Raw genomic sequence first — 22,934 nt, 5'->3', positions numbered from 1 at the left:
CCTCCACAGCAAATCCATTAATTCAGATTCGTTCTGCACGCTGTGGGGTAGCTGTTTCTGAAGGTGCCACCTTTCAGATCACTGATGGATCGAGTTAAGCTACTTTCCTGTCTCTGTGTAACATTCGTGTGAGCGGGCAGAGGAGACCGCAGTAAGGACTTCAGTGGGTGCAGTCTGTGGACTCCCTTTCTTCACTCATTGACCCCCTAAAGACAAGGAGACACAATTAGGTTTTGTGCCCAGCAGTCAGGACACAGTTTTTGGTGCTCAGGAGATGTCTTCTAGTGTGCTTCCCCATGTTTACCCCTGAAGTGCTTATGACACAGTTTCACACCTTGCTTCAACGTGTGGTAAGTCTAACTATAGCAACACGCTTGCAGACTTCTCCTTTTCTCCTTTTTAATCAAAGCCTGGACTCGCATGGTTGCAACAGAGGTGGGAAATGTTGGGATTATGAATGAGAGATGTCTGTTAACAATTGTACTGTACTTGGAATTCAAGCTTCATATGGTTGTGTGCAAAGGACAGGAACAAGAGACTGGTGGGCTGACAGCAAAGAAGGAAGAGATGACCAAAAAATGTTAACCTTTGCACTTTCAAAAGAAAAATATCAAAATATGTGGAATTCCACTGGCCAAACTAATGGCCCTAAACTAATAGTCAACAGAGAATAGAGACTGCAGGGAAGGGAGGGACTGTGTCTTACACTTTTGGTGGGGAGGATTAGTTTTCCTCACACTGAGAATTACTAAATCTAGTTGGGTCTTTAAGTGTAAAAGATATTTGTGCATTAGAAACAAAACAATATTTGCAGGGGCGTCACCCCTCAGGTCCTCCAAGACACTGAAACCAGCCAGAATTGCTTCCCGTAAGGGTAGTTCAGTGCTTCATCCTTGCAGCTTCTGTGTGTGTCAAACTGCTCTAGGCCCGGCCCCTTGCAGGAACTGAGCCGCTATGGTCCCAGTGGGTGTCAGTGCCCTTCATTCTGTGCTCCCCTTCTTTTCTAATAACTTCTGAACTCATCAGGCAACTTGAACTAAATTTGACAGAAGAGTAACAAGCTTAAAGGTTTTAGGTTCCTATGTGTTAAACTAAAATACGTGGCCAAATAATGAAAAGACTATTACAGGCTGCAACACAGGGAGGTTTGTGGTGTAAGATCTTATGAGGCAGTGGAGAATTCAAGTATTTCTTAGATTCTGTTGCTTATATTGACACATATTTCTTCTTGTGTCCTAACAGATTTGTTGATTTGGTGCTCTGAGGCATCAGAACTCTGCTGGCCCTATAATCTTGCAATACCGTTATCTGAAGGTCTCCGTGACATGGAGATTGTTCAAACTTTTACAATTTGTTTATTCTCTTGAAGTTCTTGGCTTATTCAATGCTTGTGGTACTGTTTTTCCTCTTGCATCTTCCCACCTCCTTATAGCAGTTATTTTTGTTCTCGGTTTTTCAGGGAATTTTTATTTTTAAACTCTTATTGGTGTCTTGTTAGGAAGCTGTTTTTATACTGTTTCTTACTGTAAATATGTGGGTTTTTCCCATTCATTCTTAACTCAGTCTTTTCAATAAATTAAAAAAAAGCAAAACCAATGCAAAACAGAGAAGGAATATTACAAAACTATTAGTTGATATTCACATCCTTTAGGGAGTTAAAAAAAAACAACTGAATTGCATATTTTTTTATTATAAGGTTTTGTGGTGTGCAATCATTTACTAATATATCTTTCTGAAAGTAAGGTTGGAAAGACTTGCCTAATTTGGTTATTTGCAATGGCAGCCAGTTATTATGTGAGATAGCAAAGCCAAATAAGAAAAAAGTTGTTGACAAAGCAGAGCTTCAAGGAGCCAAGTGCTTCAGTAGTGCATTTTACTTGAGATATTGCTAGAGTGGAAACACTCACGGAAAGCTGCTATATGTGACTGTCTGCAGTTCGTAGGTGGTATTCTACCTGCTGTTCACAAGGGATGAAGTATTGTGCCTGTAGCTTTGGTATGTAGGTGCATCTCTGCATCTATGTAGGTGTATCAGGTGGATGATACATATGAGTTTGAGGAGGGTAACTGAAGACAGCAGCCCTAACTTATTACAGGAAACAGGGGCTTTTGGTTTTTCACATGAAATCCCACGTCATGGACTAATATATATGTATTTATATGCTTGTTACAAATTCACTTACAATTAGTACTTGATTTGTTTTCTAAATCTGCCATGTTGCAAATTGAATTACATTTAGCTACAGAAGCAAACAAAAAGCTCCAGATCCTTCTTTCCTCCCACAGCTTGCTTAGGACCACCAAGGTGCTTTCTCACTGGGCAGTTCCACCACATATCTTCTCCCCTCCATTTCGTGGTCTCCTGATTCTCCTCGCTCCACTTTTTGTCCCTTTTTTACCTATAATGCTTGTGTGCTGTATCAAGTTTGCAGACTCATTGGGACAGTGATCAGGAAGCAGATCCTGTCCTTGAATAAAACCCGCCTTGGTAGCATCGGTTGGCTTCACAGCAGAGCTTCTGCATCCAGCTGGCATTTCTGCCGATGGAGACATTCCCAGGTGACTCAGAGCTGATACCAGCTCTGCCCCTTTTCCGTGCATTCCCTGCAGCTTGGGGGTGCCAGGAGAGGAGTCCTGGCTGTCTGAATGGGATGCACGAAAACCGTGATGCCTCGGAGGCTGCTCCTTATTTGCCTCGTGTGTCAGACAAAGACAAATCACGTAAAGTAGTGCCTTCTGCAGGATGTGACAGTGGGGGGAGAGGCATAGCACCCAGCTCAGTCAGGGAGAAGCAGCCCTGGGCAGCAAGGCAGTGTCACTTAAACCCCGTCACAATCCCCGCATGAGTGACAGTCATCAGCATGGCAGTGCTTGGTGTGATAGAGGAACAGAAATGCTAGCTCACACAAGTTTTATATGTTGTGTATGTTTTACTATAAGCTGTGAAAGTTGTGTAACTTAGAAAGGCAGAATTGTGATTAATGTTACATAAAATGCAAGATTTTCAAAAGCTTTTAGCAGTCTTTGATGCTGAACTGCCATTTTCAGAAAGGATTTAGGTACTTAGGTACCCAAGTCTCAGTGCAAGTCCGTGAGGTTTTAGACTTCTGTTTCCAAAAATGCAACTCCAAGTAACTCAGGTATTTTTTCTAAAATACTTCCATAGTGCTTGATTTCATGTGCTGTAAACCACGGGTGAGGGATGTGCACTGGAATGCTACCAGCATGTGCAGAAGTGACAGTGGGCTTGATGGTAGACCGGTGCTTGTTCGTGTGGCTGTAGCATCACTCTTAATTATAAACTTCCATTTTTCCCTCTTTTTTTGTCAGATATGTACTGGGTAGGTAAAGACAACCTGCCCATCTGTAACTTGTTTCAAGCTTCACTGTGCAGTTAAGTGGCTCCACAGATGTCAGCGATTTCCATATGTAGACTTTGCTCTGCAAGTGTCATTGTTAAGAGTAAAGCAAAATGCAGGGTTCATCTTGGCTTTTCATTCCTTGGCAGCGCAGCAGTCAGGATGGTTGTTTGCTTAATAGCCAGATGACCCTATTTTTTTGAAAATATTTTGCTAAATATTTTTTGTTGAAACTAATAAATGCTTATTGAATGCTTCCTAATTATCCAGTAGTTTAGAAAAGTTAGCTAAATTCCAAATATAAGATTACTGAATTCTTGCCTCTTGTCTTACTTGTGTAAATGTCGATAAAGAGAGGATTCTGTTACTTTTAGGGCAGTCTTTCATAGCACTGTTTTTTGAGTACTAATGTTCACCTATTTCAGGGCATTTCCAATGCTGTTGTGACTACTTTGGTACGAACAACGGGCTGAAAAAAAAGGGCAGAAATGTGGTTTGTGTTCTTCACTGTGCAGGTTTAGAAGGGTTGGGTGCTTCCGAGGGCTGTCCTCTTGCAAGGAGTCTTCTCAGCTCTGTCCTGCAGGTTGCATGCCTAGGGACAAGCCCTTCCCATCACACTTTAAGTGTTCAGCTGCTCCCTTGTGCCCTCTGGAAAAGCAGTGGGATGAAAACGGGGTGCAGGATTGTGGTGTGCTCAGGTGTACTCTGGTGCATTTATTGTTTGAAGGCAATTCCTTCTGATTTTGTATAATTTTCTTAGGTGGTCATTTATCCTTTTCAAAAAGGATATGCAGCTATGTTTTAAATTGAATGTGTTTCATTTTTAACAATACACTTTTCAGAAATTAAAGCCTAATGTAAGACTAGCTGATGCAGTAAAATTTTTAAAAATTATCAGGGGCTTACAAATGATAAAGCATAATTTAAAACCACAAAGATTTCCAAATTATTCCATTGTTTTTTCTTTCGGGTCTTATTTGCTAGATGTTTTTTTCTGAATTACTAAAATATAGTTCTTTACAATCTGTGCAATATGTCTTAGTGCAAGCAAAACTATATCCTGTGTTTAAATGGTAACACTAATGAGTACAGCCTTGAATCATGTGGTTGCTGCTGTGAAAGTATTTCAGAAACTGAAACTAGAACCCCTCCTAGCACTTCCATCTGCATACCTGTAATTCACATCATCTTTAAAAAGGGCTTTACCACACTCTTGTAAAGTGTGTATCGAAAGTGTGTGCATCAAATGTCATGCTGCACTTTGGGTTGGAGGTGGCTAAGGTGTGGGGGGAGATTGCTTTACTTGTTTCAGAGAGGTGTAGCATGGGCTTTTCCCATGCAGAAGAAAAGGCAATTGTAGAAGGTGAACCAATGCTTTATATGGACTCAGATGTGTTTATACATAGGCTAATATGTTCTTTTTCTGTTTTTTCTCTTTTTTCCTGACAACTTGAATTTGAATATTGCCTACTGGAAATTTCACATGATTCTGGTAAATAGTTAATAATTATTTTGGGGTGATTTCCAGTATGTAACCTCATTAGCTCACTGTTTCAGCATGCTTTGCAACGGGATCTTTTTTTAATGAGACAACACAGAGAGAGGTACTTGAGCAGCTGCATAGGCATCAGCTAGAACCTACAAATATGCTACGAGTTCCTCAGAGCCAACATGTTCGTTAGGACCTCGGCATTGCCAGAACAGCTTTTGCAGAAGTAATTCTTAAAATATCAATTTTCTGTTTCTTTAATGTTTCATGAATAATATATTCATTTAGCAGGGAGATTGTAAGCATGACTTAGATGTTTGTAGTGGCTGTGTTACAATCAATTTAGAAATCTCACGTCAGAGGTAATTGCAAGTATTCAAAATACGGATGTGTAAATCTATCTCTCTATATAGATACATACCTCCTTTAGCTCGTGGGGTGTTTAACTGGTGCTGGCTTAGAGACCCTGTCACAGGTAGGGGTGTGGATCTGTAGGAAGCAGTGTTCTCACTAAGGTCTGAGAGAGGCTTGTTTTGCTCTTTCGTTCACGAAGCAGCAGCTGAAAATGAAAGCATACCACTTAAAACAGCGGCTTGTTTTCTTATAACGAATATCCAGATTTTAATGAGGTCAAAGCACTCACCAGGTGGCTTTCCAGGCATCATATACTTAACCAAATCACTGGATAACCCATCAAAAATATCATTTATTTAATGGATCAGAGTGAAGAACTGAAGTAGTGTCATTCTTGAGGGCAGACACGCATAGCCTCAGCAGAACTTTTGACCCTGGCTAACCTGGGGCATAAAAGTTTAGAAATGAAGCCAGGATTGGCAGTGTGATAGCTCTGAAGCCCTGAACGAGCTTGCTAGGCTGACTGCTTCATCTCGGCTTAGAATGGAAACTAAAAGCCCACCCTGCGACTCGGAGGGAAGCCTGAAGAGGAAATACTGACTTAAAATACGCTTTTATTTTCTGTACTGGAAGAAGCTAAAGTCTTTTTTTAAACTTTTTACTTAGAAGAGCTGTATTTTATGTCACGTTATAAACTTTTAGGCAATTGAATCATGGTCTTATGTACAAATGACTGTACAGTTCTAAAAGCATCTGACAAAAGCTAATTGTGTGTTTGTGGTCAGCAAAAGCTTACCAGTTGGCGTTGCATGTTTTTACTCTGTGAGATTATTGGAAGCTAAAATAGTCATGTGTTTCTATATTTTTTTGTGAAACTAATGAAAATGAAGTTACCATTGTAAAGCCAACGGTTCTGACAGAGTGGCCCTCCAGTCTCCGAAAGCTGCTGGGCGAGTTGAAACCCTAAACATTTTGTGGCACAAGATGAATTGCTGGGATCCAACCATAAATTTTAGAAAAGGGAAAAAGAATAGAGTGAACTCCAGCATCCTTGGATTTCTTGAACTACAATGGCTGCAGGCAAGAAGAGCCATGTGTTATTTCGGTAACTTCTAACGCATTGGAAGAATGTAGACTACAAGTGACTTGGACCAAATCCTGCAAATGGCCTGATCGTAGGAATATGATGTTGATTTTTAGTAAGATAGGACTTGATGTTCCGCTTGCATTGTCCAGACTGCTGAAACAGTTTTATCTAGCCTACTAGATTAAGCATTAGTCTGTTTCTTCATTGAGAGAGAGAAGGGTAGAAGACCATGTGCCCAGGCTGCAACCTTTAATTTTCTTTTCTTGAACAGAAGCCAGGCTATGGCGAGAGAAGAACATTTTCACGTACCTTCTCTGAAAATGAAAACAAAGAAAGGGAACTGGCATCCTTTTACTTTTTCAGTCAAGTGTCACTCGTCCTGAAGTTGTAATAATCAATTCAGAACGGCTACTTACACTTATTTACAAGACTGGATGAAAGAGCTTTGCAGATAAGTTAAAGACCACAAAAAAAAAAGGCTCAACTTCATAACTTTAAACTGAATTAGTTGTTTCTTTGAATTGCTTGTTTTTAGTCATGTTGCCATAGGTATCAAAGCAGCTAGCTATTATCATTTCTTTATAAGGATTTCTGCTTTTTTATATTCACGTTTCAGTAAATCAAAGGATAGGTCTTCAGGCACGAAGTGGAAGGTGTGTTGTTTTAGAGATATGCTAACATACCTGTATTGAGTCGGTCTAGGTATTGCACGTACCAGCAGCAGAGTAGATGCAGTGACACAGGATTTGCATACGACAGCAGCATAATTACATACTGTGCATTCTTGGAAAATGTTTATCTTGGTTGCTAAAGCTTTCTTCTGGCTTTGTTGTTTTATCTCTGCTAGCTAGATGAAGCTAGTGCAGATACTGCTGCTTGCTGCAGTTACGTGTTTGAAAAGGACCCCACGTGTTTGCTGCCAGCAACTTTTAATGATACATGCTACTTTTATTGATTTATGTTCAACTCTGCTTCGCTTTGAATTGAGACATCCATTTTAGGCTCTTTGTAAGAGCCTGCGTTATTATATCTTTGGTACCTTAGAAGAAGTGTGAAACCCTAGAAATTTAAGGAATGTGAGAAAATCCTAATGGCTAGGTTTCTGAAATGACTAAACAGCTATGCTTTTTTGTATAACTAGTGCAGTAACTAGACTTACCTAGTTACTACAATAGTAACTAGATAATCAGTCTGTAAATTCAGAGATTTTTTCATGTAACTTTATATTTCGTATGAAGTACTTAATAAACGGGTCCAAGATAACAGCAGATGAAGACTTACCATGCCATGTACCAAGAAACTCTGTGCTGACTTAGACTTGTGCGTGACTTTATGCTTGTGACTGACAGTAAATTAAATGTGAGCCACTCATCTGCCTAATATTGCTATCATTCACAAAGATTTCCCCATCACGAAGATGGGGCCTTCCTATTTGTCTTCCTGTGAGCACACATAGTCAAGTTGTGGAAACAACTTAGATGAGTTGGCTTCCAAACCACTCATGCAAGTAGTGTTGCATGAAACCCGTACAGTTTCTTGTACCAAAAAGAGTATTTGGGGGATGATTAGTAGATTGTAGCGTTGTTTTTTACATTTGCATCTTTTAATATATATTTTTTTTACTTAGTGTAGTTTTGCTAAGAAAAGGATTGTTTAGTCCTAGCTTAAAAGACTGGCTTTAAAGCTGCTTACAGTGAAAGATCTTCTTTTGAAGAGTTGAATCTATTTACGGAATCTCAGTACTGTTTTTAACCAACTTCTTCACAATGTTTTCTTTCAACTTCTGAAATTCACTAGCTGCAAAGCATGTGTAAAATGTCTTGGGTCTTTGAATTGCTGTTTTATTTCACGGCTTTGCAAGTCTTGATCTAAGTTGAAAAAAATAGTAATTTAGTGAGGAAATAGTTAATAACAAAACATTACAAACAGTGTTTGAAGAGGCTGTTAGTTTTGCCCAAGAAGTTTCCATTTTCTAGAATTTGTGCTGCCTCATTATTTGTAATACTGAAACTGCTGCTTACCAATTGTACCAATCACTTACATGAAGAAATGAAAGTAGTGTTTACAATTGTGGCTGGAAAAGACTGATTTAGAGTTAGTGGGACAAATTCTGCTTTGAAATAAAATGCTGTGAACACGGAGTCTTGCACAGAGTGTCAGTAAACCCAGTCCCGGTTACTTTAACATGATTGCAAATGAGATTCTTAATATTTTTTTGAAATGGCTAACTTTAGTGGAAAGATTCTGCTTAAGCATTTTGTGAAGCAAAGTTCCTAACTAAGCTTCCTTTTTCTCTCTTAGTTGGGTGATTAACCTTGGTTTAAATGCATACAGTTTGAGTAATTACTCTTTTTCTCCTTTAAAATTCACTCCGTAGTCTCTGAATAGGCTAATATTAGCCTTTATTTCTAGAGGAGTCTCTTGCTGGTTGCAGCCATTCCAGCATGCTTTTTGCAGGTTTTCATTGTTTTTCTAAATGTTTTGTAACCTCTGGATGTTCGGTATTTAGGGATGAAAGCACCTTAAGTTATTGTTGGCTCAGATTCTCAGCACAGGTTGTTGTCTTCCGCCTGTTGACTTAAAATTTGTCTTCTAGCGATTTTTCAGTTATAGGAGAATAAAAAACATCAGGGAGAAGAAGGTGGCACAAGACAATACAACTAGGGAATATTATTCTGCAGCCACTGGATCAGTTCTTGGGAACTCCTGTCTGTTGGCACAATGTAGAGAAGCCATTGGCTCCCTTAAATTACTGTGTGATGCTTTCTCTCTTTACTTTGTAGGCTTGATTGTTGGTAGAAGTCATCTGGATTGAGTATTTCATTTCGTACTTTCAGTCATGCATCAGAGAAAAACTTTTTATCATCAAAGAGCCACGAGAAATATTTACTATTGTGTTAACTACAATGTACTCCATGAACTTTAGTAGTAAGATTTTTTTGGGGAAAATGTCCTCCACAGTTCCCTCCACCTTGCCCCAACAGACCTGTATTTTTAATGACATAAATGCAAAAAGATACAACTGAAATTATAAGCTAGTTTTGGTAGTCAATCAGTCATCAGGGTAGTAGTTCAGATAATACTGCAAAATCAAGTAGTTTTCCAGAAAATGATACTGTAACTTGCAGATTTTTACTTTCTAAAAGGCATTGATGCTTTTGTCAAAACACTGTATCTGTGCTACATAACGATGTGGTTTGTCTCTCTGTGAACAATGTGAAATTACTATTTGCAAGTCACACACAGTTCTGTAACTACAAGTTCTTTCTTAGCATCGTCTTTCAGAACTTGCAGTGTATTCTCTTTGAATATAAAGCAGTTTGGTAACACTACAAATGCTTTAGAGTGTATCAGCAAGTTGTTATATTGAAAGACTTCAAGAGGCAATACATTAAGCAAAAAGCAGTAGCGATACCTGTAGAGCACACCATACGTGCCCTTAAGCAAAAGATAATAATTAGTTGCTTGTATTCCCATGCAAACTATCCCAAGTGTTGATGTTTATGAATTGCAAAGATCACTGCAATACCAACTCAAGCTTCAAGCTGCTGGAGTTGTTTATGCCCATTCAATTTTTAATGTACCTATAAGATGTTTTGATGAGGGCATTTAGTCCAGAGGGATTTGTGTGCCATAATCATACCTCCAGTGAGTGAAACACAAAAGTAAGGATAGTTCTTCAAAGTATTTTAAGCGCTAACTTCCACTTCAGTATTAATAATAATCAGGAAGAACAACTCTGAAAATATTTTCGTATTTAGTTGGCTAAATGTGATTTGGTTGCCTTTGTCATGCTTATGGGATGATGGTCATTAAATGTGGTGAAGGATCTGCTGTTAGGTAGCCTGCAGAGTGAGAAGTTACCCACAGCTTGTGGGTATCTGATTTGCTAATTAGTCCATGCACATTCAGATGGTGTGTTTTGCACTTCAGTCACAAGAAATATTTGACTAGAATTGACTTTCCCTGCATCCCTTGGAGCGCTGGGCCACAGTGGCCTGGTCCAGCCCGTGCTGCCGCTACCTTTTGTAAAAGAGTAGTTCTGTCAGAACTGTGAGGTTTAAATAATAATTATACATGATAGGTGTGTTTTTGGCTAATTCATACTGTGTATAGACTATTGTGAGTTTAACTTCTCTGTGTAATCTGTATAATGCCCACAAGAACGGCCCCTTGCAGCCCAGCCATTGCCAGGGCTCCCTGAGGTGAGCTGGAGGGGGACCTTCTATCGGCTGGGTTTGGGCAGGAAGGGAGTGAAATGTCACTCTTTTTTTTTAAACTGGAAGATGTTAACACAAAGTAAATCTTAACCTAGTAACTCAAGCAATTTACATTTTATTTGTTTAGCAAAAAAAAAACGAACAAATTTCCTGTTGGGGGTGGGAGGAAACGCTACCTGTTCCTTTAGTTCGTTTCAGTGAATTAAAGAAGGTATTAGGAAAAAGAGATCATGTTGAGTATATATTACCTGAACCATATAATTTAAGTCTGAGCTATCTCCACTGAATTATAAGAGTAGGAGGAGTTTGTTAGTCACTGTGGAAGGCAAAATGTCAAAGTGACTAATTATGCTGTTCTAGGGAAGAAGAGATACGGTTAATTCCTGAGCAGCAGAACAGTTCTCTTAAGAACTGTGGTAAGACTATCCCCAATATAAATATAGCTAATACTATTTCAGTATAATTACATTAGTTGTCATGGCACTGTTTAGAAGATTACATTGCAGCATCACTTGCATGGGACGGTGCTGGCACTTCAGCATAGGTGGTAAACGTACAGCTGTGTCATGTTTCGAAAATGTAAATTCTGTGTTACACCTGCTGCTCTGTGACTGCAGTCAGGATAATACCACGTCAGAGGTAATGCCACACTTGTGCACGTTCCTGAGGAAGCTCATTGGAGTAGTGGCTTCATGAAGAAGAGCATTTTTCTCCCCTGCTCTGTTGAGCTTTGGTGTAGCGGACATTGCTGAAGGCCCGGCCGTTAGGGCCAGCAGGGTGGGAGCAGCTCTTCCCTCTGGGTAGGCTGGCAGAAGCAGGCCCGGTAAAGTTTTTAAAATATAGCTCCTGTAATCAAAGACTTGAGCAATTTTGGTTAGCTTAGAAGCAGCCCCGTTTCAGTCATATGCCTTCCTGGAAAACGGCCTTTTCTCATAATATTTGAAGCTAACTGGCATTTAGCTTATGCTCTGCTGTGTCGCAGATAAGAATTTTTTTAGATGATAGGAGGTAATGTATCATGCATTGATAGCTTCCATCACAGTTTTTCAGTAAATCTACTCTAGTAGTTTTTCAAATGCTTTGGTTGTGATTCAGTAGTGCAAGGAGAGCTAATTTCGCCTCATATTTCTCACATGAGCTATTGGCAAGAGCTCTCCTGCTGGCCTTTCCTCAGCTGCCTGTTTGGTTCTGGTGTCCACTCTTTTAGTCAAAATACTGTTATTCTTGTACTGTAAACAAATATGCAGTGTTCACTTATTTTTTTGGGGGGCAGAGTTCCTTGTTTTCACATATAGCTGGTTATTTTCTGAACACTTGAACACAACCAGGCAGTCGGCTCATTTAATTCTGTCAAACGCAGTCCTGATGCAACACCTTTTGTTTCTAAAATAAAATACAGTAGTTAATATATCATTTCATATAAGTGCTGCTGGAAGACACTTAGTTTGCTGGTTTTGTTAAAACTGCGGCAAAAACACTTCTGTTTACAACAAGACCTATACAGGAAATTATTTAAAATGCTGCACCAAAATAATTGCTTTGCTAATATTTAATTTTTTTAAATTGGTGTTGTACAACTTCTTTAACTTTTAAACAGAAATAAAATTTACAAATAAGTGATAAGATATATACAAAATATGAGTTTCACTAACATAGCTGATGCATAAAATAGCTTAAAGAGCATTCATACTCGTCACAGTTCTCTAAGAAAATATTTCACTATTGTCAAACTGAAGAAATGCAATCAGTGGAGAGTCCCACCCCAAATAGATAAACAAGATTTTTTTTCTCGAGCAAGGGGTGAGCAGTTGTTGCACAGTGTTACTACTTCTGTGATAGCTGATTCATTCCTTTAGTATGCAAATTGGAAGTATACAAGGATTCAGTACTTTTATTTAAGAAATATGCCTGCAGGCTGTATTGGTAAGCTTTAGGGAGATATCTGGTTTGGTGTGAAATAAATAGTTGTTAAAAGATCACATGAATGTGTGTCTTAGAAGATGAAAAGTGATGCTGTGAGCATTTTGAGAAAACCCTCTCGTACCTGGCATGCGCGCTTGCCACTTGGTTATTTTTTCAAAGAAATCTTACCAACCCTGCAGAAAATCGCAAAGCTACAGGCTGGGTGGGGTGAGGATAGCAGCAATGTGTGAACTTCAAAATCTAAGACTTGAATTTCAGACACCCACAGTCCCACCCTCTTGGTGTTTGACCACTGCAGAAAATGTTCATGCTCCCGGTGGAGTTGCTTTTGCTTCAGCTTTTATCTTCAGACCATTTGAGTGCTGAACTTTCAATGAATAGATTCAAATGTCATAATTAAGGTTTATGCACAAGCGATAGACATCCAAGTTTGAATATTTTAAATGAGATGGGAGGGGTAAAAACCTGAAAGCATTTGAGTGAAAGATTGCTTTAGTACATGCAGTTGGTACTGAAGGTCTGTCTTGATAAAGAAGACAAAACATTTCCTTAAAAGCTATTTGCTGCCTAATGTAGGACACATTTTAATATAGAATTGCAAAATATAATAGCAGTTTAATAAAATTTAGGTTGTAAAATAGCTCTTAAGTTAAGTCGGTCCCTTTTCTGTTCTCTTGTCAAAAATACTAATCAACTCTTCACTTTTTTTGCAATTCATTCTTGGTGCATTTTCTTTAATTCTTTTTTCCTCTAATCCAGAATCATCATCCTTTCTGCAGTGGTTTCTTTCTTCAAAAAGTTTGACAGTAACAGCATGCATGTCATAACAGTGTCACATCAGAAGTTAGCTCGTGATAGTTGCAGAGAAGCAATGTGTCTTAGAAACATTTATTCCCTGCTTATGAATACCTGTATTTTATTTTAGGTAACTGATGAGAGGACTGTAAGCCTTAATGATCTAAGGTAATCTAACCCCCTTGCTGGCTACCTTTGGAGACATTTCAAGCTACTACTGCTGCTGACTTTAAAGTATGAATCAGCCCAGAAGCTTAAATGCCTGAACTTGTGCTTCTTGTGTACACTTGGATAATATCCAATGAAATTAATAGTCCTGGTGTTTGTCTACATGTCAGAGTTATTGTGCTGATTTAAATAAAGCTGATCCAAACAAATCCCAGATATCCAGGTGAGGCAGCAGCAGCCTTCACCTATGCCTCCTTTTCTTTCCTTCTTACGACTCCCAAAAATGCGCTCTGGTCTTAAATTTGTCTCCTTACATTTCTTTTCCGTGTCCTACTGTTTTCATTGAGAGGGATTAGTAAAGGTAAATCATAGCTTTTGTAGCATTAACATTAGCTTATAACATCTGTCATACTCGTCTCCTAGCTAAGCTAAATACTGCATATATTTTCCCACATCTCTTCACTTAAAAGAATTAGGCTACCTACAACGTGGTGCAGTGTTTCCAGTGAGGAAAAATCATTAATAAATGTGTATTTTCAGCACTTTCAGGGTTTTATACTGTTTGCCTTTCTTGATTGTCAGTGCATGCCTGTCAGAGCAGCATGGAGGCATGCACGGGGACCCATTTTTGGTGCTGGTTGTATGGCTTTTTGGATTTAGGGCTGTAACCGAAGTCATAGCTTCTCAGGTAGTCTGAGTGATGATGGCCTTGCGCTGCTGCTGGTGAATAGCCAGATAATAGCAATTAGGCATGGAAACCATTAAAACCATTTAGTCACGGTTCTTTTGATGACACCAGTGTCAAAAGAAACAATACACTTTGTAAGGTGTTAGCAGCAGATTTAAAAAAAAAAAGTGTAACTCCTGTCAGATGTATGGGGCGTAGCTTCAACAAGAATAGCGTGTGGGTATGTGGCTTAATCTGAGCCGCTGCTCCTGCCGCTGGAAAGGCTTTTTCCCTTGAATTTGTAACTGTTCTTTTCATGTCTCATCTAGAAGCAGACAAATGAAGAAGAGAATCAAATATTTTGTGGGGAGCATATGGAGGTGTCCTCCCAGGCCTGGTTTCATTATGTTTCAAAGTCCTTTGGACAGACTTCTGAAAGGCAGGGTGTCCGGCAGGCTCCGGGCTGGGGAAGAGCGAGGTGCTGGGCTGCTGGAGGATCGGCTCGGCCGAGGCGTGATGGCAGCCTCCTTCGATCAGATGGAGAATTGTAGTACCTAGCTCTTCTGCAGAAGTTCTTTTACAGTCGTAAGCTGGTCATATGTGGTCCTCAACAGCTTTTATTAAATATATATATCTGTCTAATCATATATCATTTTATGAGTCATTGTATTTTGTCGTCATTGTATTTTATCAAAATGGAAGCATCACCAGACAGAAAGAAGTAAGCTGACTTGTAGATCCTGGCCAGTCATGATCTGCTTTGCTGCATTTTTTGGTTACCAAAAGAAAAAAAGCAGTATTTTTATATTTGCAAGAAAGGAAGAACAGAAAATGGTATCTTATGTAAATGATGCCTATCTACATCATGGCCCATGCGCATGTGAGAGTTGGTGCTTTCTGCCACTGCTTTTATTTAGTTACTTTTCGTAAGCACTTACATACTCACTTCCTATGCCTGTCTTCAGACTTTACACTTGCTGACGAAGTCTACGCTCATAATTGCTAAAACAGAAGCTAGCAGGAAATTTGAGGGTCCTTTTTTGTTGCTGAATGTGACAATATTAAGATGCACTTCATTTATATGTTCTGCTTCTCTTAGGTAGTGATTTCCTTCTTTATCTAAGTAATGCTATTAGCAGGAACAGGGCTTTGAACTGTCATTTCATACTACTTGAAGTTAATTGCTAGAAAACCGGGGCTTTCTTGTTTATATTAACCAGTTTTATATAAAGTGCATCTCCTTACTGAGGCTGTCACTGTGAGGTAGGAATAACTACAGTAAACTGAAGAACAGAGCAATTGAGCCTTTGATCATGTGAAAATGTAAGCATGTGTTGAACTTTACACTTGAGCATTCCCACTGGCTGCAGAGGGCTTATGCGGCTGAATTTCAAGGGTCCAGGGCTTGATAGAGGTTTGAGAAGTCCTTAGCAGGCTCTACAATAAAACCCAGATATCCTATCAAGCCAGGATGCTTTAATTCTGCTCAGATTGCTTAGTAGGCACAGAGTCAGGAAGATAATATATTTTTAGCTTTTAAATTCAAAGAAACCTTTCAATTAAAGGAATTCTTGACAATTTCAAATGCCGTTACTGCAGTGTTTACGCCGAATGGAGAGGAACAGTATGATTTTGATTTTTCTTATTCTCTTGGACTAGAGGAAAAACCTATCCCATTTACTTTGTATTGTTTCAGTTTAAAACCTCAAATGGTATAGTTTTTGTTTACTATTGCTTAGTAATTTCTCTGAAATTACAAGAAAAACAGGCCTTTGGAATTGTGTGTAGAACAACTCCCATATCACCACTGATATGGCAAGAGGTTGCTTTCAAAATAATTGCAGAGGATGATCTGAGTTAAAATTCCCTATCTGCAAAGTCATAGAGATTTGTATGTAATTTTCCATGCTATTGGAGGCAACGAAACACAAAACTAGTGATAGTTTTTATGCTGATTTCCAAGTAAAAGAGAAAACGAGGGTCACATCTCAAGAAGGGAGAAGTCTCTGTTGGGTCATAGGATAGATAATTCAGATTGGAAGGGATGTGGGCAGCCCATCTCGAGTGGCCCCATGCTCAAAGCAGGGTCAGCCCTGAGCCCGTGACACTCAGGTCCAGCAGAGTAGGCAGTTACGGAACACCTAGGTGTTGCATGGTCTTTTTCTGTAGTGTGGATCTTCTTGGCAGTACCTCCAGGTGTGGCAAATGCTTTCTAGGACTATGTTCTGGGATTGCATATAAAAATCCATGAGTTCGTATAATTTTTCCTAGAGCCAGCGTTGGTTTTGTTGTAGGCATTCTTTTTTTTTGTCTGCAAAGATCTGCAAAGATTTAGGAAGTTTAATAGTTACTATGAACTACTTACAAATATATCATTTCTACAAAGAATTGAAAGAGCTTTTTTTTTTCCTGCTGGCATTTGAAAAGCAGAAAAAAACTGACTACTACAACAGAATTTTATTAATGAATGATTTACACTGGTTCCAGCTGTGACCATGTGATTAGTCCTTCACTAAGCAACAATGGGTATTTTCTTTCTGCTTTTATTTGATTTCCAAGAATGTGTCATCTGTTACATAAACTGCTGCCAGTATACCCCATGTAAACTGGTATTTTTTATTTCCCTGAAGCGCAGAATGAATACCCACCCATATCCTTCTGGAAATACTGTTTTAAATGAATTGGGAATTTTATTGGCTATATCTGATTCACCATGCCAAAATCATAAAACTTAAAATATTCGTTAAGCACACTGGACTGTAGGATGCCTTGTTCCCTGGTAGTGTAAAAGATAGATTATTTTCACTTTTACATTTCTATCTTAATATTTTATTACAGCAATACAATGTGTGATAGAGGTGGACAAGCCTACAGATTGAAATGTGGATAGTCCAGATTGTTCCTTTCCCTAGACCATATGGTGTAGTTCTAAAAGCCTTTTGTACGCTGTCTGTTCAGTTAATTGTAAACTCAGTCTTTAACGTACCTTAAAAAATGCGATATATGTGAATCAAAAGTCAGCATATCCTGCGGTAAGTAAAGTTTGCTGAAATATGTGTAAAATCACAGTCCCGAGTGCTGGTCTCTGGGTAGATTTTCTTTTATTGGAGAATTTGGAAGTCTCGCACTGTTTCGTGATAGCGATGTTAGTATGTGTGTATGGAGGGACAGGTTTTTCCATTTCCTCCTCGGGAAAGGGGGAGATCTTGGTATATAATGAACACTTCATAATATTTTTGCTTGGCAGACAGCTCTGCCAGTGGGTGATGTGCAGGAACATCGAAGATTTCTGACAGATGGATGGTAGGACTGCTAATACACCTACACACGTTTCAGCTTCTGATGTTCCTGGTGTTTCTCTGATGCCTAAGAAGCTTGTGTTCACACTTTGTTCTGATGTGGCCCAGTGCTGGGTTTTAGAAGAGCAGAACCAAGTCTCTCTCTGGGCTTTCATATGCCACAGTGAAGGTCATTTATTAGTCCTCACAAAGTCAAGCAATTACTAGGGAGGCAAAACATTTTTTTTAACATAATAAAGAGTTAAAAATTAATTGATAGGTTCAGAAGCACTCTTATTTTCTATCATTGTCTTATGTAGCATAAGAAGCTATTTGGAAGAAGTGGCTGATTTCAGTGAGGCTTGATGCATATAAAGAGGAAAAATCCAAAAGAGCAGGAGTCTTTCACTGAAATTGCTCTTCTGTGGGTCCCAACCTGTTTTTAAAACATTGAGAGTGTTTGCTCATTAGTGGCATTTTCAGTGGTAGGCAAGGCTCACATCATTTGTGGCTTTGTAGATAAAAATTCGCTTTAAAAAAAATCCAAAACATTGGAATCAAGTAAAAAGTAAATGACGGTAGTGGAGAGTGCGACTAATGTGCTCTGAGAGGCCTCTCCTAATGAAACGTATTGATCTCTGCTGCATATCTGAAGTTTTCAAAGGATTTCAGATATTCATTCTATCACCAGCTGAATGCAAAGGGATGGGTAACCTTAGGGAATATTAGAAAGGAAGAAAACCCAACTTTCTTTTTTTTCCTAGCAGATACCAAATAACGTAACTCTGGACCTTTGTTAAGCCTGAAGAAATACTGAGAGCTTCAGTAAGAGTTTTCTGGAAACAGGAACAAATAATAATCAGTAGGCTATAGTGCATCTGTTTTGTTCCATTAGGTTGTATGCTTATTGGGAAAGTGTAAAAGTAATAAAGGTAAATAGCATGGTGGTAAGTAAACAGCAAAAAGTTCTTCTGTTGGAGAACTACAATTTTTCGTTTTGCTTAGAAGAACCTACTTCTTCTGAAATGTCAACTTTGCGGAATGATGAAAAGGGATAGACTTCTTTGTGCTGCAGAAGTAAACGTGGATCCTGCTCGGCCAAGGTATGACCAGGGGCTGCAGTGTGCCATGGTGTCATCCGTGCCACTGCCACCAGTGGCATCCTGCTTCCATTCCCAGCATTTTGGCTGGAGCATGAGGGCAGTGGAAGCAAGTATCTGTGGGCAGAATTTTCCTTGTCACAATCCAAGTAGCTCAGAAGCTTTGAAATGCAAGAAACCACACATAATGTTTGAAGCATCCAGCTGTAATTTTGAGAGCTGAAAGAGAAAGCAGTGACTGAACATTTGTTGCCGCTTCCATCTGATGAGAGCAGTTCTCAAAGCCTCCGAGTTGCCTCTTACAGAAAGTAGATGAATAACAAAGGTACCTATTTTTGCTGTACTCTGGCAAATGTTGACTGTCTTCATTAAAGCAGCTAGTACAAACATGATGTGCTAACTTGTGTGATTTAAACAAAACAAAACACCTAATTTAACTGTTAACTTGGTTCCACAATATGAGAAATAATAATTTTAAAAATACATAAAAATCTTCTTCCAGAAAAATGTACTGTTCTTTTTGTCAAAAAATCTTTATTTTAACAGCTGTTTCTTTTAACTTGAGTGGTGTACATGCCTATTCACAAACAGTTATTAATGATGTCAGCTTGATTTGTAAGACAGCAGAGTCAGGCTGCCACTTTTATGGACTTACAGGTAGGTTAGGTTTGTGAAAACATATGAAAATCGTTGGCTGATTTTGAGGAATGAAGCTTTTTCAGCAAGGCTCATGATAAAGATTTTAGCATTTTTAAAACTAGGTTGGGCGCTCGTGCTTTTTGGGCTAATGAATGAATGCATCGTAGAAATAGTTTCATGGGCTGGTACGAGCCTGTTCTGTAGTGGTACAGAAAGCAGCAAGAGGAGAGTGTAAGAGATTGTTTGTAAAAGTGTTTGAGACAATTTGAGTGAAGAAGATTTAATGGGGATGTGAGGCAGGAGACAAGGTGAGGAAAATAAGGCAAGGGAGCTGTGAAGTTGTGCTTCTGGAACAGTGAAGAAGGGATTGTATTGAAACTGAAGTTTGAAGAGTGAAGCAGGATGGGGAAAGAGAAGAACATTTAAGACTAGACCAGGCAGATAGGAGGGATGGTGCAGATGTCCATATGCAAGGAAAAGTTGAAAGCGAGGAGAGTCTGAGACATGATTAATCATGCATCTCCTCGAGGTAGCAGCTGCCATGCTGTTTGTCCTTTATAGGTGCGTCCTTTATCATGTAACTGAAAAAGTTTAAAGAAGGAAAAAAGATGATGTAGGATGAAGATAATTACAATAGAAAATAATTAGAAAAGAAGGTAAAAGAATAAGAAATAGAAGCCATCAAGAAACATACATGAGAAGAGGAAATAGGGGATTCAGTCATGAGAAACAGTTCATATGGTTTCAAGAAGTGTGGATATTCCTTCTGAGGATGGAATTCATCGGCTAACCAGATGAAGAATGATACTAATATAAGATACAAAATTTCATCTAATTTTCATCTCAGAAAGAAAACGAAATAATGAAAGTCCAATCTGGGTGAAATATGTATTTGTGTTGTCTTACAAGGATTCATGCTAATGAGAAATTAACACTGTTGTTTGAAAGAAAATTTTTCATGTGTGGTAAAATGGCAACCAAATTCCTGCCAGTTTAAAAGAGCACGTGCGTTCTGGTGGTTGGAAGGAGGGAACTGAGGAGTCACTGCTCCTTGCTTCTGCTCATGGCTTTACTATAAAACTACTATTGGAAAGTTGTGCAAATGACAATTTAAAATTTGTTTTCACATCCGTAAGGTAGAAAAAGCAACACCTACTTCCCTCACAGGAGTGTTGTAAGGTTTAATTAATGTTTGTAAGGCTCTTTGGCATTTTTGAATGAAGGTGGATAAATGAAACCTCTTGTTAATTATGAGAAACACTGGGCAGAAGGTATAGTATGATTTTGGGGCTGGAGGGAGGAGATGGAACAGTTACATCTTGTTGTTTAAAGCATATTTTAAAAACCATTGCAAATTTTTGGTTAGAAGCTATATTATCATTAGGTTTGTTTATCAGATCCAAGCATTTTCTTACAGTTAGCTGGTAATTGGAATACCTACATAGATCTAGTAGTGTTTTTTTCCTGTAAAGATGGTTTAGGACTCCATTGACTGGGAACAGTTGTATAGATCATCTCTAGTCCCTTATCTCCTTCATGATCAGGTGAATTCTTTGTAGTTGACTTACATTAACAAAACCAAACCAAGTACTTCTGTCGTCAAACTCTATCAAGATTTTCAGGAGGGTCAGCGTGGTTTTTAGAGGCCGTAGACTTCAGAATAGAAGTCAACAGACAACAATAATGGTAACAAGTGCGTGAAATTCTGTGCATGTATGAGTACATGTGGATACAGAATAATTCTTAACAACGCAGTAATATGGTCAGAAGACAATTTTTCACAGAAGTAATCAACTGAGCTATTGTTGAATGACAAGAAACTCAGCGGAGGGGGGATAAACCTCACTAAAATTCGGCTTTTTTCCTCTTCAAAATCAGCACGGTGTAGTGTGGTATTAAAAACAACCTTTATAGTTACGGTCAAAAGAAATGGTGTGTATATTTGCTAGCAAGTTTCTTAGAATTGCCGGTGCCTGTAGACACACACACACACTTTACAAAGGTAGTGGTGTGTCAGCAACATCACAGGTGTCACCACAGGCAGGCGTTACAAATGTCAGCAGTATGTAAGTGGCAGTTATAAATAAGCAAAACCATGCGAATTGGTCTGTGTTTGTTCGGCACCCATTACACACCTTCAGTGCGCTGGTGCCTAGCGGCTGGCTGAGTACCTCGCGCGTTTTCAAAGTACGCTAAACATCGAGTGGGGTACGCAGCTTGAGAAGAAAAAGAGCTTTAGAGAAAAAAGGCAGACTTTTTTTCCAAGTCATCCTTGCAGTGCCCAAGAAAATACTCGCATGAGTGCGAAGAACAGCTGCCTATAGACTCGCGGAAGAATCGCTTCTGGATCTCTTGTCCGTGCTCATTCAGAGCTGCAGGAGGAAGGCAGAGTGCTGCAACTCTTCAGGGCAGCTTGAATCAGCTCGCATGAATATTGCCCTCTCCAAGGATATTGGCATGCAAAACAGATTTTGTTCATTTTGCCACATTTGAATGCACCTCACAAATAGATTCGTAGCCGTTTTGAGAAGTACAGACGGCGTTCGGATTAGGGTCTCTTTAGCGGGAGTTAACTAATGCATGCTCCATGCAGATAGGTGGCAATAACTCCTTTCCTCTTCCAAAAGCATTTGTTTGGTACAGCTTCGTTTGCATACCCCGTTTGCATCGCATTACACTGCATATATTCGCTGGAGGCAACTTACCTGTGCGAGCACAGCATTGGGTTGTGGTCAGACCAAACATCCGCTGCTTGTTTTGCCCCCTTCCCCTTTTGCTTAATTGTATCTCCAGTACTGAAACCGGGAGAGCGAAGTGTCTTCCAGAGCTACTTGGGATTTAAATGGGTGATGAAGGCGCTATCCTTCAAGCGTGTACATCTAGGTGATTTTTGTGGGACCAGCCTCAGCTTGAACAGGGCTGGGGAGATCAGATCTCATAAGGCTCAGAACGAGCTGAATTGCCTCATCTGTAATAAAGGCCTGTACAGCACCTCTTGTAGATATTAAGGGCAGAAGTTTATGAAGATGGAAAACCTTTTACAACTGTTTTCTTTCATCAGCTGGAAGGCAACTCTGAAATTTCTTGGTACCTGAATTCACAATTCACCAGTGGAGTTCTAGCAAAGACAAAGAAACACTTTAAGATTGCGTCTTTATATTTTCCATTTTAAAGCTTTATTTTATAGAAATGATTCCAGTTCACCTTGACATGTGATTTCTGTTCTGTGGCTTGGTTAATAGGCAAGAAGTTCTTGTTGTCTCAGTGTTTGGTGTATTGGGGCAGAAACCCTCCACAGTGACCAGTTTGTGGCTTTCATCTGGGGCAGCAATAAACACCGCAGGTTTTGCGGGAGTACTGCCAAGTCAGTGTAACTTCTGGTCAGCACTTGCTAGGACTGTTTTGAGTCTTGGTGACTACCTGACATGTTTTCGTGTGGCTGCTGTTGTTCCTCAGGCCTACAAGAGGTGCTTATGGCTGCTGTGAATTTTTAGCTGATGTTCCTGCCAAAAATTTTCAAGCAGCCAGAATTGCGCAGTTGTGAACTCCTTAGCACGAGTCGGTACAGATCTCTAACTTGCTGGTGAAACTTGTGATCTTTGACTTTGAAACGAAGAAGTGTCAATATAAGCACAGAGCTCACATCTAAGAGGTGTGAGCGGTATTCTCGCGGTGGCTTGCAATGTTATTTCTGGCATTTCAGAGTAGCAGCAACATCAGAAACAGCGCCTACCAATAGCCGGCTAAACTTCAGTTGGATCTCCCAGTAATGACCTTAAAATAGTTCCTTCATCTCTGAGCTCCGCGAGTTGAGATGCTTTTTCCCTGCACCACAGTAGTCATGGCCATTACAAA

At 39.4% G+C, this 22,934-nt stretch overlaps 1 protein-coding gene across 50 annotated transcripts in view; it reads left to right on the top strand.

Annotated features, from left to right (window-relative positions):
• The window catches only part of GTDC1 (glycosyltransferase like domain containing 1), a 182,395-nt gene that overhangs the window by 25,645 nt on the left and 133,816 nt on the right, over window positions 1-22,934 (top strand). The window lies entirely within an intron of this gene.

This window comes from Anser brachyrhynchus (genome assembly GCF_964034855.1).
Source record: "Anser brachyrhynchus genome assembly, chromosome: 7".
Taxonomy (NCBI): Eukaryota; Metazoa; Chordata; class Aves; order Anseriformes; family Anatidae; genus Anser; species Anser brachyrhynchus.
The sequence above is the reverse complement of the archived record's forward strand: the minus strand, read 5'-3'. Positions and strand labels throughout refer to the sequence as shown.